The following is a 16,771-nucleotide window of genomic DNA, read 5'->3' on the forward strand; positions in this document are numbered from 1 at the left end:
ATGAATCAATTTAGCTGTCAAAATAAAAGCTAAAAGTCCAATTGCCCATGCAAATTAACCACTTTGTGCAAACACTTCAAAATTGCCTGCATGAAAAACAAGCTTGCTCTTTGAGAATTTGGCTCATGGTAACCTAAATAAGGATGTATTCACTGTTACAAAACCCTGTGTCCTCAGAAAGTCAATTCTGAAAATCTCTTACTCTGAACAGTTTCCTGATCTTTGGGAACACGTTTGCTTTAGTAGTGGCTAGTGGCCCTCTCTTTTTTGGTCTATTCCCATGGCTCTTTGCAGCTGAGAACATAGCTCTCTGCACTGCCCCACTGGGAGGCATTCGATAGCAAGTGTTTTTCTCTAGCTTTATTCCAGCCATTGAGGCAATGCATTGGTTCCAGGGTCAGCAATTACTACCAGCTCCAAGTGCTCGCTGAAGGGTAATCTTCAGGAAGACTAAGTGGAAAACAATTGGATTTCTTTCTTCCCAAATGTTTTCAGGATTGGCCAGTACTCTCAGAACGGAAATTGTTTCTGTCTTCCCTTTTCTGTAGATTCTCGCCTGTGTTTATTGTTTATAAGCCACTGCATGCTAACTTGACTCTTCTGTAATGGAGGGAGGCATCTCAGGCTGGACTTGGGAAAGAATACTCTTAAGAGGGAAGTAGGAATTTGTCTGCTGGGCTTCTCACTGTCTAGATGGAACTTTTAGCAGTGCCCACAGCTCTGTCCAGAAGTTAGAATTAGTCTCTGAGGGTCTCAGAGCCCGACTGTTGGATTATTACATTGTAGGTTGATGTAAGGTGATACATGATTGGACAGTAGAGAGTGGGGTGGGGACAAAGTTTTTGTAAGGTGGGAGACAGGAGGAAGGAGAGAAGAATCAAGATGGAGACAGCAGAAAAGGATGGTTCAAATCAAGATGAACTAGATCGATTTTATCTTGTCTAGGTCGGAAGTTTGAATCTTTATTAATTGGCAGTGAATTTATTGTTTGGATGCATTGTGGGTTGAGAATTTAATGTATAAATCTAATTGCTGAATTACAGGTTCCTAGCACTTTGATTTTACCGGGTTGTGGGGAACAGTGCGTGAAAACAATGGCTGAGAGGCAGGTGGAGCATGTGGATCCAGCTGTTTCCCACATGGAGTGAGAATTCATGAGGCCCATGGCCCACTGAGCGATATGTGTGTGTCCCAGGCATGATAGCCACCTGCCTAGGGGACCTCGTGGAGAGGGCAGCTTTCACATCTCTTGGCAGAGTAGCAGCTGGTTCCTCATGGTGCTGGCACTAGTGCTGGTTAAAAGGCTACTATTTTAAATTACTGCAATGTTACACGTTGGCCTGGGGTCACAAGTAGTCACATGGAAAGGGGCTGTCCATGAGGCCTTGGTTACTTTGGTTGCTGGCCTCTAGGCTCCATGAGCCCATCCCAAGATATCTAGAGATCTAATATTGAAATCTGAAGATTTCAGCATCTAACCATTGTCCCTTTCAAAGACAGAGGAGACAATTACCAAACAGATTATTAAATGGTTTTGATTAATGTCTAGTGTTATTTCTCAAGAGCACAGTTAGCTGGCTACCCGGGACAAGGTTGTAATTTGGCAGGGCCAGCTTCCAGATGAGGAATTTCTGAAGATCAGTGGCCTGCCCTGTGGTGCTTTGCATGCAGGTCTTGGTCCAATCTTGAAGTGGATGCATAAAAATGGCTGTTGAGCTGCTGGACAAACATGGGTTTGCTGTCTTAGATGTCATGTTTTCTTATTACCATTCTCACACCTTCTTTTTAGATGCATATATATTACATTGTGTGTTTGTTGTGTAGGATTGTGGCCTCCTACAGTTTGCTTTGTGTGAACCTATGCTTTTGAGGGTGCTCGTTGGGGGTGCGAGAGATAGCTGGGAGAAGAGGTTCTGCCAGTGCAAGCAAAAGCCTAAGAGGCTCTGAGAGGTAGCCCTCACCTTCCTTGTCTGCTCATCCCTGCCTACTGCTGGAGTCTGATCCAATGGGATCTAATTGGTACCGTGTGGACATTAGTTAGAAACTGTAGTGTAGTTGCGATTCTTGTTAATTCTAGCTGCTCCTGTCACTCAAAACCAGGTGACAGATTATAGACAGCTTGTTCCTCTGTAGCTACCACTCCACTCTCCTTGTAAACTTTGTGTGTGGATGGTGAAATTTACTTTAGAATGTAAGTGATGCGAATGTGCTCACTATGGGAAAGTGTTCGATAGTTTAGAGGAGAGGGCTGTGCCGTGCTCTGTCTTTTGTACCTAGACTTTACTCCCTTATCTCTCCCCCTTCTCCACCATCCACTCTCCTCTCTGACCTTTTTCTCTTTACGGCCTTTACTCTGTTTTCTTTCCACACCTTCCTTCCTCCTGGATGACAGACCATGCTAATGACAGCATCCTCTTAACTCAAACCCCAGTGACCGGCCCCGTTCCCACCATGCTGTCTGGTAGGACATACCTTTCTTTAGAGAGGGAACAAAGCAGAGCGATGTGCCCAGGCCTCATTATTCAGTTTATCATTTCATCTCTGTGAGCCGTCTGCATGTGCATCTGCATGTGCCTCAGAACCTTTTCTCACTTGGACATGTGACGTAGTGGCACCATGGGTGTCCCTTCCCTGCTTGGCACTGTTCTCCCAAAGCCATTCCTCCCACATCAGCCGACCTCTGGGTTTCATGGTCACCAAGGCAGTGCCCTGGAGCTCACACACTGGGAGGCTATGGTCCTCCAGTCACACCATGTTTCACCTCATGGACAGAAGAGTCAGATCCTCATTGTTCATCTTACTGTAAAATTCAAGAGCATTCACTTCTGATACAATGCATCTCGAGTTTCCCCCAGATAGAGCTCATGGTTTTCAAAATAAATGGGCCACGGTTGATACTCCTGTTTTTAAAAAAAAATGTTTAAAAATTTATTGTAGACAGTTAAAGTTTATCTAGGAAGGTAAAATATATTTTGTTTATGGATTCATAAAATAACTGAAATGCTATTTCTGATTTGTGAGCTTTACATGTTGCTTTTCTGGGTCCAAACCTCACAGCTGGCCATGAGGGAACCCTTAGCCAAGTCTGCAGTGAAACCTTTAATAGGAGTCTCTTTCTTCAAACCTTCTCATTCCAGACTTATACTGTCCCTGACATTTCTCCTGTGTGTTTTACATTTCTATGTAGTGATGGAAATTCAGCCTTAAACAAACAAACAAACACCAAAACCTTTAAGGTCTTTGAATTTGATCCTTCCTTTTTCAGCATTCTTCTAGACAGGTTCCCAATCTAACCTGAGGATCACTGAAGTTTTTCCTAGACTCACAGGACCTAGAAAAGAAGTTATGGCTATGGTTGATTCTAGTGAAAAGAAAAGGAAAGGCCAGAAGTGGAAAATGTGTGGTAGGAGGGGACCTGGGAGAGAGAGTCTTACCTTCTGCACGCCTCCTCCTCCATGTGGGGTCAAATGAACAGTTCTAGTACCAAATTGTCACTCAAGGAAGTTTTTTATTGGGAATGGATCAGATAGGTGTGGCTGATTGTCCATGTGGTTGACTATAGTCTACAACCCAGACTGAAGTCAGGCACATAAGTATGGCACAAAGGGTGGTACCGATTCCATTGTTACCATAGAGTATCTGCCGTGGATTATAGCATTATGAAATTCAATCAGACAGATGTCAGGCAGAACATTAGAGGATAACCCTCTGGAGCTGGTGTGGACCAGACTCATCTTTGCAATTTGCAGTGTCAACAATTTCTTCATATCTTCTAATAATGAAAGGTCTGGTTTAACCACTAGCCTGCCTCATGTCTCCCTGTCCTATCCTCAGCAGAACTGCCATGATTAGGTTTTTCACACCACACTTACCATGATATTCTACGGAACCCCAGTGCCTCTTTTTTCCTTTGGATCAAGTCTCATCTCTTTCTGCAGTTGAGTTCCCTATAGTCTTTTTGTCATCTCCTCTGCCCATCTATCAGAGGCTAGTGTGGCTTCTTTCTGTCTTTATTTTATTGGCTGTGTGTGGAGGTAGCTTCGATGTGACAGTGGACACACCACCCTGCCTGGCACTGCTCTGCTGTCTGGACATCTGGGAAGAGGTCAGCCCTCCTTGCTCCTCAGCCTCTTACAGGAGATTCTTTGTAGCTTTGCTTATTTCTCATGATGCATGATAAAAATGGCCGTCTTTCTGATTGTGGTCCTTAGTTCTCTGTAGTCCCAATTTCCTCCTTAGCAGAATTGCTTTCTTTTAACCATGTCTTCTTCTTGTTTATTCTTATGGAGCCCTTTCTGTGGTGGCCCTTTGCAGGAGCTCCATCAATACACCAAGCATAATTGATGGTACCAGGTCCTCATGCTCCTACTAAGTGTGTGTTGACCAAGATGGTTCTTCACTTCCTGCTGATGATCCTCAGGCACTGCTGATGGGTTTGCTGTTTGCTCCGCCTGTGATTTATCTGTTGGGCATAGGACATACTTCATCACCTCCTTACATAGTCTACTTCCTTCTCTGTCATCCATCGAAGCCCATGTCACCTGGCATTTCCCCCCAGGCAGCTTTTCTTAACTATTTTATCTGCAGATAATGTTTCTTCCAGCTCCCCAAAGAGTTTCATGGCATTTATTGAATTATGTAACAGAAGTAACACACAGTGTCTGGTGTGATTGCCTGAGAGCATAGTTCCTGCCAGGTTTGTATTCTAGCTCCTTCCTGTATACTGATATCAGGATGTGTTTGGGGTATGGACCTGCTATATAGGATATACACACTGTTGCCAAGATAGTCCCTCTGGTCATTTATAGTTTTCTTAAACCTTTATTTGGTAAAGTCTCTTTTAGATACAATAACACTAGGTAGAAAGTGTCTACATTCATTTAATATCCAGCGTGAGCCCAATAATTAATAAGTCCACTCTACCTCCTCCTGAGCAGAGTGGTCAGAGAGAATAAAGCATGTATATGTTAAAAGCCAGACACTGATGTGTACTTAGCAAACTGTACTGGATGCTCACATTTCACGCAGTCACATCCACGTGGAGACATTTTAAGAACCCATGGAGGTAGTTATGGGATGAAACTTCTGGGAAAGATTATTCGCGTATCAACAAGAGTTCTAGAGATGATGCTGTATTTACATTCCCAAAGACAGGTCTTTCCCCTACAACACTTCTGTAAACCTCAGAGGCTGCTCGTATCCAGGTCAACACCAAATAGAAAGAGAAAAGAGTGACGTCAGTGGGCCATAAGACCAATGGGCAACTGATGTTACTAAGTCAGGTGTGCATGCTTCTGGGTTACTGTAACCTCTTTCCTTTTGACTCCCTTCAGGTTTCTAGAATACCTTTGAATGATCTGTTACTTATAGATCTGTTCATTTATGTCTTCACTGTCACCAAATCCTGTGAGCAAGCTAGGCTTTTCCATATGCAGGAATGCTCCTGTATCTTGGCTCCTGCTAACAGCATGGCAAGCTGCTTCGGACGCTGCACCTGAGCCCATGCATTCTTGCCTACACTGTGTGCCTTTGACCTGTTCCGAAAGCTGTTTAAGGCCTGGCTGGATAATTGGGGAGACTCAGGTGAAGGTTGATGTTGCTAGTTTAGCTCTCTGAAGTATGGCTCCTAGCTCTCCACCTCCCTGTTGGGACAAGCATGGCGCTGTTGCTGGCATTGTATTTGTAGTCATCTGTCAGGTTCTGAAGAGAGCTGAGCTTTCCTCAACCACGGGAGGTCTGTCTGTTACAGTTGAATATTCAAGAGGGAAGGGGGCAAGGTTTTACAGTGAGATGTCCCCTTTTGGGCTGTCCCCTCTGGGGCTGTCCTGTTTGAACTGAGCAGAGCTGCTCTTCTGCAGTACCAGTCTCTAATTCTTAAATTGATCTTTTTGGCTTCATCTTCTATGTCAATTAAGAAAATGTTTTGCTCCACAGGCGTCATTCATGTGCTCAGTGAAGTCCTACATCAACTTATCTCTGACCTCCAGACACAAGCCCCATTGTCCACTTTTAAACGTTAATCTTATGTGTTGGCACTAGTAGATAGCCAGAGCCATAGTGGGTACCAGTGGATCTGTCCAATGATGTTACTCATGCCTGGACTATGATCCAAATAAGCAAATGTAAGAGAATTTTAGTAGTCATTGTTATAAAGCATATTGTAGGGTTCAAGAGAATTAACTCATATATCCAGATGTGCTGTTTAATATAACTTCCTAGTCAACATTTTGTTCTCCTGCCATTAGGAGATATTATTGGTGATGAAAGGGCGGAAAGGAAGGAAGAACTGGAATGTTGTACTTTATTTTCCTGGGCTGAGCATTCATCTTTACCGTTGGGAAAGATTTTTTGACCCTTCCTTTGGCCTCAAAGAGTTGCATCTGTACCTTATCCCTTCCAAACATGATGTCACGGGCCATGAAGACCCTACCGAGACCTTTAGAGTTGGCAGTGTTGCAGGGCAGAGCTGCACCTGGCCTGCTTGGACTCCTTAATGGCCAGCACTTCCACACGCTGCTCCCAGTCACCTCTTGGCTTCTCTCAAATTCTCCATATTTTCCATTGGGCTTTCCTAGAAGCCAGAAGCCTTATTGAATCACTGTCCCTGTGTCCCTGAAATCCAGGACTCCCCAAAAGGCATGTCAGCAGATTGCATTTGGTAATCTACAGCTTCCAGCAGTTGTATTAAACTTTGGGCTATTTTATGGACCTTGGCTTTAAGCTGGTTGGCTTTTGATCATCACTGATATGTGCCACATGGGGCTCATTGAGTGGAAGAGTTGCCGGAATGTTCTGGAAGGATCTTCTCATTTTTATCATCGTCATCCACAGCTGCTCCCTATTGTGTGGGTGAGGAGTGAGGACATCCGCGTACTTCACATGTACAATGGCTAGAAATTAATGAGAGAAGACGAGAAAGACACGTGATGAATAAAGAGAAGGGAAAGACATGAGCTGTTGTTGAGCAGTGGACAGGGCAAGTGTCACCTTATGCCATCAGTGAAGGATACTTGCTGTGTCCACTGCTGTCCAGTGAAGGACATCAGAGAAAAAGTAGGGGGTCACCTACTTCAGGTTCTGGTGTATATGTCTAACATTACAACATGGCTTTCCTGCTTTGACAGAATCAATTTATGGGGAGATCCAGTAGGTTTTCTGGCTTTTGGTAAAGTAGATTTATTCTGTACTACTGGATAACTTTTCTTATCAAACCTTATAATTGTACAGGAAGCACAGGGACATGTGACAACGCAAACTCAAACCCAGGGGCAGTTTATACTGTGCATACTCTTAAGACCTTTGTGCAACCCTTTTTTTCTGAGTATTTGTGCATAACCCATGCAGTGCACGGGCACCATTTGGTTTTCAAACTTTTAAAGGTAATCCCATGAATTTGAAATAACGGTCCCTTTGGATGTTTCATGAGCATTTTTTCACATGTTGAACAGCACTAAAATTTTTATTTTCTTAGCATGGAGAAACAGCTCAGCAGTTAAGGGAGTGTACTGCTCCCGCAGACAGCCTGCATTTAGTTCACAGCTCACATATCAGGAAGCTCACAAGTGCCTATACCTTCGGCTCCAGGGACTCTACAGCCGCCAGCCTCTGTGGGCACCCACAGTCATTCGCATCTACACCTGTCCCTCCAGGCAAATAATTCAAACTAAATTACATCTCGGAAGAAAACCATCAGCATTATTTTTTAACGTTATCCTTTTAAAACTGATAAACCCAGCAGTGTCTCTAACACTAGGCTTCCCATAATCACACTCACCAAGCTCTCCTGCTCCTCCCCAGCGTTTGTACAGGGCATTGATGGAACTTTCTAGCATTTATAAGCAAACTGTGGTGATTTTCAGTATGAACTAACTAGATCTCCATGTCTATTTCTCTCTCTCTGTTGAAGGGCTGGTGTGTGACAACTGGGCTTGAGTACCCATGTGGCTGTGCAGTTCAGTGTGATTCATGACGGAAGCCACACGTCTGTCTCTACCCTCTCTCTCCTCGGTAAGTGAGCCTCCTGAGTGGGAAGTGCCTAGACCCAGAGAGAGTGCTACACATTTAGACTAGACGTCTCTTCGGTTAAAAAAGAAATGGTGGTAAATGACAGCTTTCAGAAAAAAGAACCTTTATTTTAAGGTAATGCTATTTGGGTCCGAGTGTAAAACCACTAGGGAACCTCTGGGACAGGAAGAGAGCGGGTGACTCACGGTGACCCCCAGTCACAGTGTGATTGCCTAGCAGGATTTCAGTTTTGTTGTTGGAGCGGTGTCCCTCCTCATTGCACTTTCCTGTTGTGGGGCTTCCTCAGATATCCTGTACCTTCCGAGAAAAGCCACCAATGCCCACCATGTAACGCAGGGACATGCTCATTCTGGTAGCACAGAGACCAACATCTCGCCTTCCAGAGCTCAACTTCCCATCAGCAGTCCTGACTGTTGAGACATCGAAAAGTTCAGCTCAACATCCTGCATTTGTGGGAACCCATCTTAGGAGTCTCATGTGAAGCCTGTGGCCACCTTCAGAAGGACTAGAAGAGGGAGGGAAGGGGGTGGAGGTGCTGGGGGAGAGGGAGTGAGGGAGGTGAAGGGGAAGGAACAGGGAGAGGGAAAGGGACAGGGACAGGGGCAGGGAAAGGGAGAGACAAGGCTCTATCCTGTATAAACTAGTCAGTGGGAACATTCCACTTTATTACGTTGTTTCTCAGTGCCACCAAACCTCATTGTAGGCAAGTTTATTGTGCTTTACAGTTTAAAAGCAATTGCTAATTCGGCCATCTATGCATTCTATGTACTTTGGACTCACAGTTGCGAGACAATGTCTTCAGGCCCTGTTGTTTTACATCCTGGTCTCTACTAAATGGATCTTAAGAGCTCAGTTTCAGGTATGCAGAAGAACACTGTGGACACTGAATGTCCTGTCCAATTCCTACATTTCCCAGGACTAGCCTAGCTGCTGCATTTTGTGTCTTTCTGTAGCCCATATAAGTTCAGGTTCACAAGGTATCTAAGCACAACTAACTCCAGCACCAGAACATCTCAGTCCCTCCTCCACAGAGAACCACAGAGCCAGAGAACTGGAAAAAGCCCCAGGGATATTAAGGAGTCAGGAAGCTGTGATTTCGATGTGCAATGGCCAGTAAATTCTAGGAGGATATTATTAGCTCATGCAGATTTCATGGGTTTCCAGGCCCTGTGCTGGGGAAAAGTCATTTCATTCTTGCTTCCAGTCTTCGAAGCAGGTGCTTTCATGATTCTTAATGATAAGTAAACTGAGTCTCAGAAAGAGTTCATAATTTATCTAACCAGGGAAGGGCAGAGACAGGATTGGATTCAGGACTCCTAACACTAAGTCCAGAGGCCAACTTAAAGCATTGGGCATGCCATTCTGAAATGAAGACAGACATGCACTATTATTATTATTATTATTATTATTATTATTATTATTATTATTATTATTATTATTATTATTTTATTCTGAAAACTTCAGGGCCCTTAAAGAAAAGTATACAACATGTACTAAGGAATTGATTTTTTTTTTTCAAATGACTGATTTGTCAATCAGAAATTGGCAAAGTTCTCTTTTGAAGAGGTAGGGGAAAAGCATGTTACTGTCTACAGGTCTCAGATTCTCTGCTATGTCAGCTCACCTCTGCCTCTGCAATGTGACAATAGCCACAGGCGGTATGTAAATAAATGAGTCTGACAATGTTCCAGTAAATCTTTATTTACAAAGTTAGGAAGGAGGCCGAATGTGGTCCCCCAGGCTGTCTTTTGCTGAGCTTCTGTCTTTGTGTTCTGTGGATTGCTTAAGGATCTCATCACAAAAAAGATGAGAATGTATCAGTAGCCATTAAGTCTCCTGACAACATTTAGCGTGGCCGCATGGAATCTTATTACAAATTTTAATGAAGTCTCATTTGTTCCTGCAAAACCTTGGAAACACAGGCATAGAGGCCTCCATCCCTTGATGAAGTCTACATGCCCCAAATGTGTTAGGCTAAATTTTGGTATTGAAACTATAGCTATGTAGAGTAAAACATGAGGAGTATTTTTCACTGGGCATGCTTGCACATACTTACTCATGCTTACACATGCTTACACTTGGCTTTGTTACATACATGGCATGCGTGGCTCATTTACAAAGCAAGCTGAGTAGCATCTCCTAATTACCATCTTGGGCCTTTTCAGTTCTGGACTGTGTTCATACTGCTACTCATACATGTAGGAGGACTATGAACTGTACTTATTTTGCTGAGAGCAAAAGTGGGTATCTACTGGACTCACGGTTTTTAAAACAAGAGATAACCAGGCAAAGAGGTGGTTTTGTTTGTTTTTGTTTTCTGATAGTCTACTTCTTCTTCTTCTTCTTCTTCTTCTTCTTCTTCTTCTTCTTCTTCTTCTTCTTCTTCTTCTTCTTCTTCTTCTTCTTCTTCTTCTTCTTCTTTTCTCCTCTTCCTCCTCCTCTTCCTCCTGCTCCTCCTCCTCCTCCTCCTCCTCCTCCTCCTCCTGCTCCTCCTCCTCCTCCTCCTCCTTCTCCTCATCCTGCTCCTCTTCTTCCTCTTCCTCCTTCTTTTTACACATACATACAAGTAAGGGGATACAACCTGACTAGGTTATATTTACATATTTGGAATATGCACATAATTCTATATGATGACAATAGATGTAAACAAGGTCATGAATTTGAAAGAAAGCAAGGAGGGGGAGTGTACCCAGGATGGCTTGTGGGGAACAATTATATTACAATCTCAAAAACTAAAGGAATAATTTTAAAGTACTATTTTTTCTTTTAAAAGGGCACCCAGGTGTGTTTGGCTGTAGTTTATTACTGGAAGCTCAGTTGCTCTGCTTCTTTGAGGAGTTAAGTCAGACTCACTCATCTTTACATCCTGATAGAATATAGCTCCTATTACATGCCTTTGCCAAGGAGCTCCTCACTCCTGGAAATGAGCTTTAGTAACAGTGGGACAACTTTGTAATTCTGACTATGAAAATAAAAATGCTATGGCATCTAGAGCTGAGGGAAGCAAATTGTAATTTACTATTTCTGTTTATTTTACGATATATTTATATTTATGTAATTTCTGTACACAGTTTATATACCTAGTGAAGTATACTAGACTATATGTTGTACTTTGAATATGATATCTCTGAAGTTGAGGGGTTTATATTCTTAAAAATATATTTTTTAATACTTATGTATTTACTCATCTCATATGTGAGTGTGTATGAGGCGTGTGTGTGTGTGTGTGTGTGTGTGTGTGTGCACATGTGTGTTTGTGTGTGTGTGATTGTGTGTGTGTGTTTGTGTGTATGCTTGTGTGTGTATGTGTGTGCACATGTGACATAGTGCCTGCAGGGAGTTCAGAATGCAGCTTGCAGGAGTCACTTGTCTCTCTATCATGTGGGTCCTGGTAACTGAGGACAGATTGTGAGGCATGGAAGGAAGTGGCTTTTGTAGGCAACATTGTTGTTCTAATTGTGAAGCATAGATCTTGGGTGCCTAAGCAGTGCTGCATGAATCCTAACATCTGCACAGAACCTTCGTCTAACTGAGGGTTGATTCATTAGGCAGAATAACTGTAGCTGGTTTAGACTTTCAAAATAAGGGTCTCAGACTGTCAGTTGGCTTTTAGACGTGTTAACAGATAATTACCCTTCATGAACAATGTGCTAGTGAGTCTGTTTTGATAAAACATCAGTCCCGCTGGGTAGCATCCGTTCACAATTGTTTCCGTATGATGACACTCATTCCCTTTTCATATTTTTCATTGTTTCTCGTTTTGTTGATGTTATTTAAGTGGTAATTAGCTGCCATGCTAGGATGGAGGATGGAAGCAAGCATGCATGAAGATACGCTCATGGATATGCCTAGTTAGGAAGACCCAGTGTTTTGTGATAAATATTTTATAACTAACATTTTAAGGGTGATATTAACTCGATGTCATTGCTTCATTCTTTTTGATCATTTAACTTTTAAAAATCCCACATTAATGGCTTTTCCTATCTTTCTTTTTCTTTTTTGCTCACTTTTAAAAGAATATTTAATTGTATTATTTTAAATTATGTATATATGTATGGGTTTGTGTGTGAGTATGTATACGTCTATGAGTGTAGGCACCTGCAGAGACCAGAGATCTTGGATCTCCTGGAGATGGAGGTACAGGTGGTTGTGAGCTGCCCAGCAAGGCTGTTGGTAACTTACTTTGGGCCTTTCACATGAGCTCTTAACTCTTCACTGATCATCCATCTCTTTAGATCTTCTCTTCTTTACTAGTAAAAATCACCCTCTAATTTTAGTATCAAAGAATATGGGGGCACCCAAATACCTATGTAGGTAGGAAAGGCTTGAGTTTTTCTTTCCTTTATCTTATGGTGGAGACCCATATTACTAGGCTGTTGACATTTCTCTAGTATTTTGTTAAGTCCTCTTTGTTCAGAAAAAGAGTAACTTCTGCACTTTGGGGTGTTCTGCAATCTTTCCCTATCATCCAGAAGTTGTAAATCTAAGCATAAAGTAAATATTTATAGACATCCATGATGTTGGCCATCAGATCTGGATTTTTTGTTGGCAAGCTTTAATGCTACATGACATGTTTCACTGGGGCACACACACACACACACACACACACACACACACACACACATAAACACACACACACATACATACACACACACACAAACACATGCATACATACATACACACACATACACACAAATATACACACACATACACACAAATACACACACACATACACACATACACACACACTCAGGATTAAACCACTGTAGCAGTTTTGCTCATTGTCCCTGTCCTGTGTATAACTTCCCCCAGTGTTTATATGGTATGTATAAAGCTCTAAGACCAAGTTGTGAAACTCACATGTGATGCTGATGTCTGCACTCTGGTCCAGTTACTCATCTATGTTGACAGCCAATGGTGGACTTTCGGTGATGGTCTGGACACACATCTTTGTGCTCCCCGGAGGCTGAGTCTCTAAGGGACCACAGCTCAGCATTCTCACCTCCTTTGCTACTTCTTGAACATAATAGAAAGGACACAGGTTTACCAGCTGTGAGATAGGCCATGACTTGCTTATACAAGAGGGAGCACTGGACAAAGAAAGAAAATACCAAAATAATGTGCTGACCTGGAGGGAGTCTTTCTTTTGATGCCCTTTCCCCAGTCTGGGTTTTATTTCATGGTATTCGCATGTGCACTGTTGGGATAGGGTACATTGCTTGCTTACACATGCTGAATGGTCATATCTTAGGGTAAAGCTTTAGCCTGCCATTCTGAATAATGTCACTCCTTATTATGCCTGCCCTTTTATCTGTCCATCTAGTGGAAATTCTCTGCAGTGTGATCCAGAGAGGCCTGCATAGACCTGTTGGTTAGCCCCATTCATTTCGCTCTGTGCTACTGAAGTTCTCCAGTGGGAGAGTTGTCTACTCTCATTATTCACATTAGGATGCACCAGAATTCCCATCCCTCCCCCGTGAGCCTGGCCTCCCTCTCCGTTCTCTTCAGTTAGGGCTAGTAGCCTTCCTCCTCTTTTGTTTATGTGAGCGACCGCCTGCAGGTCACCAGCTTTATGACTGTGCTGAACATCTGTGAATCCTCACAGATGTGTGGTGAAGCCCACTGTCCATTGTCTGTCCAGGATGCACTTTTCAAGGCAGGGTTGGGGTGTGTTTACTCTCAGACATGCATTAGTAGGGCAAATGTGTATAGGGTTAAGTGCTGAGATTTAAAGGTTTTCATGTGCCCAACATGGCACTGCCCTTGTCATTGGAACTGTAGTATCCCTTGATAGCACATACCCCGAGAAGAAAAGTGCACGTGTTTTGGGTTTAGGTTTCATTGCCCTTGGGAATTTCCTGCACCATCTCCACATCAGAGGACTGTCAAAGCTTCTTTGCTGCAGGGGTGTGGTCTTGAACAGGTCCCACTTATCCTTCACTTTCATGTGGCTTTTGTGTATCCGTGTCTTTGTCAGTCAGGCCACAAAGGGTTGTCATTTCACCCCATTTGCTTTTGCTTAAAGCCTGGAAAACGATCATTCTGGAGAAGCCAAAAGCAGAAAAAGCAGCAGTCGGAAAGATGGTCTGGCGATTCTGGGAAGTAAACAGTGCTGTGATTGCCTCACACGGTATCCAGGAATATTTAGCTCTTGTATTTCATTGCTAAGGAGGAAGGGGGCAGATCTAAGGTAGTTGCAGTCTATAAAGACTTTAGACTATTTTTTTACACATAATGTATAAATGTGGGTGACTGCCCTGTTCTTAGCCCAGAGGCCACACTTCCTGTAAGGACCATTGTTTCTTCTTCCAGGCTGGAGGTTTCCCTGCTATAGGGTAGTGAAAAGGCAGGTACCTATTGAGTTGTACAATCCCAGCAGCCCACTTGGTGGCTACTCTGGTTTATTCTGGTCAAGACCATGACCCAAGTGTTACTGAGCTGTGTTTGTTCATTTGCTCCTAGAATTTTTTAGGGCTCCTTCTTTCTTTGGAGGTCATCAGCTTTTATTACCATCCGTCCATTATTTTTCTAATAAGACTGGGGCCATCTACAACCTTAAGCACTGATTTGTGAACCCTAATTTCTGGTGTAGCCATGGCCCATTTATCCCCTGTTTTCTGCAGGGAAAGATCCTTAAAAGCATTTGCATCACATGTTTCCAGGCCTTGCCTTCTGTCCAGCTTCCTGGGAGCCCACCCTTTACCCTTCTGCAAGCGCCTCTTTGCTGCTGACACGCTGCTGCTAAATTTGTGTGTTGAAGTTCAGTTGACTTCTCACTAAGTGGTCAGCAGTATTTGTGTCCTCGATCCCTCCTCTCTCCTCGATGGAGATTCCCATTTGTTTACACACCTCATTCACTCTTTGCCAATTTCATACATGAATGGTGTGAATGTCTGCTCCATCTTCATCCTTATTTCTTCTCTTTCTCCCCCTCCCCCGTCAGCAAGTCTTCCTCCTCCTGTCTGTGTGGCCCACGGAGGTTAGTAGAGTTTCTTGCCTGACCGTGGGTGAGAGATCACGTACTGGAGCAAGAGAAGTTTTCCAGCGGCTGCACCACTCACCCCGCTTCCCAGACAGCTGCTGTCTTCTCCTTCACACCCCATCTCTGCTCACTTTGTCTCAGCCTTGCCTCTCTGCCATCCAGCCATGTGAGTCCCGAGTGGTTCAGTGCCTGGCTCCACGGTTCTTACTGCTTCGGTATCTGTTGATTTAGTGCCATTTAAACACGAATGTCTAGCCCTGCCCGGGCCTGCAATCCCACACTCTAGAACTGTCCATTTAATTGCCTATCTGGTCTCACAGATTGCATATCCAATTATGGTTTTGAATAAGTAGCATGCTAAACCTGAGTTCCTTTCCTTCTTCTCTTGTTCTGTCTTCTCCATTATACTAAAGGCAAGTTCATTCTAGTTGCAAAGGCTCTTGAACTGAAATAATGTTTGCTTTTGCTCTTTGCCTCCTGAATTATACTTAGGCTATCAATAAATCTCAGAATTGATCCCCAGAGATTATCTACTACTTCTCAGTACGTTCTCCTCCTCCTCCTTCTTGCTTTTTTTTTTTGATATTTTATTTCCTATTCCCCCTCCCCTTGTTCTTATGAGGGTGCTCTCTCACCCTCCTGCCCACTCCCATCTCCCTGACCTGGCATTCCTCTACACTGGTGCATTGAGCCTTCCCAGGACCAAGGGCCTCTCCTCCCATTGATGTCCTACAAGGCCATCCTCTGCTACATAAGCAGCTAGAGCCATGGGTCCCTCCACCTGTACTCTTTGGTTGATGGTTTAGTCCCTGGGAGCTCTAGGGGGTCTGGTTGGTTGATATTATTGTTCTTCCCATGGGGCTGCAAATCTGAGGATATTTTTCTTAGTGATGTGAGTAGATTCCTCATGATCTCCCCACATCTGCTGCTCTTCCAGCCTGTGGTCAGTCTCCCTTTGCCTTCTAGATGTTTCTGCAGAGAGTTCTGCTCAGGGTGCTCCACTGACTGCAGTTCATTCAGGTAATACTTTCATTGTCTGGAGACCCCCACCCCTTCTTCATCCCTCACCCTTCTTCTCACTGCTGGTCCCTTATTTCCTTTCTCTACTGTGATGTGGCTACTGGCTCTTTACAAATTATGTTTTGTTGGCTGTGGTATTCTATTTGTATATCAATTAGACTGAATGACAGCTCCTACTCCAGGTTTTCTCATTCATAATTCCTGGTGTTACTCCTGAATAAGTTACTAACTCTAAAACAATCTCACTAACTTCCTTTTCTGACTTGTTTTTTTTCCACCTTAAAGTATTTAGCAGTCTCTGATTTATTCAACATATTGTTTTATAAGTTAGTCTACCTCCTGATCTCCCCCACAGTAAGCTCCACTAAGGAAGGGTGTTTGCATATTTTAGTTACACATTGCTTCATCCTTTGGATGAGAATGACCTCAAAACATAATTGGTGCCAATAAGTATTTAATGTATAGATAGATTCATTGAAAAAAATGGCTGACTGATGCATTTGGGAGGTTTACCAAGCTGAATAGATAAAGACTTGTTTCTAATTTGGTCGCACACAGTTGGGACATCTGTTAGCTTGTGTGAAAGAGGAAGAACGGGGCTCTTCCTGAATCTCAACCAATTAGCACATTTGCTATGCTTTTCCAACTGTTTTCTAGCAGGTAGACCAGTTCACCAGTCCGAACTCCCCACCCTCCATGGGCTTCCCTCTCCTTTTTACGCCCAGATAAATTAAGTAACACTTC

At 43.4% G+C, this 16,771-nt stretch overlaps 1 protein-coding gene across 1 annotated transcript in view; it reads left to right on the forward strand.

Annotated features, from left to right (window-relative positions):
- Positions 1 to 16,771, forward strand: part of SEMA5A (semaphorin 5A) — a 402,276-nt gene that overhangs the window by 85,353 nt on the left and 300,152 nt on the right. Inside the window, exon 2 of the mRNA XM_080933845.1 lies at positions 7,907 to 8,007. The gene's annotated coding sequence lies outside the window, so the exon portion shown is untranslated. The remainder of the gene's footprint in view (positions 1 to 7,906; positions 8,008 to 16,771) is intronic.

The sequence above is a fragment of the Micromys minutus genome (genome assembly GCF_963924665.1).
Source record: "Micromys minutus genome assembly, chromosome: 20".
In the NCBI taxonomy this organism is placed as follows: domain Eukaryota; kingdom Metazoa; phylum Chordata; class Mammalia; order Rodentia; family Muridae; genus Micromys; species Micromys minutus.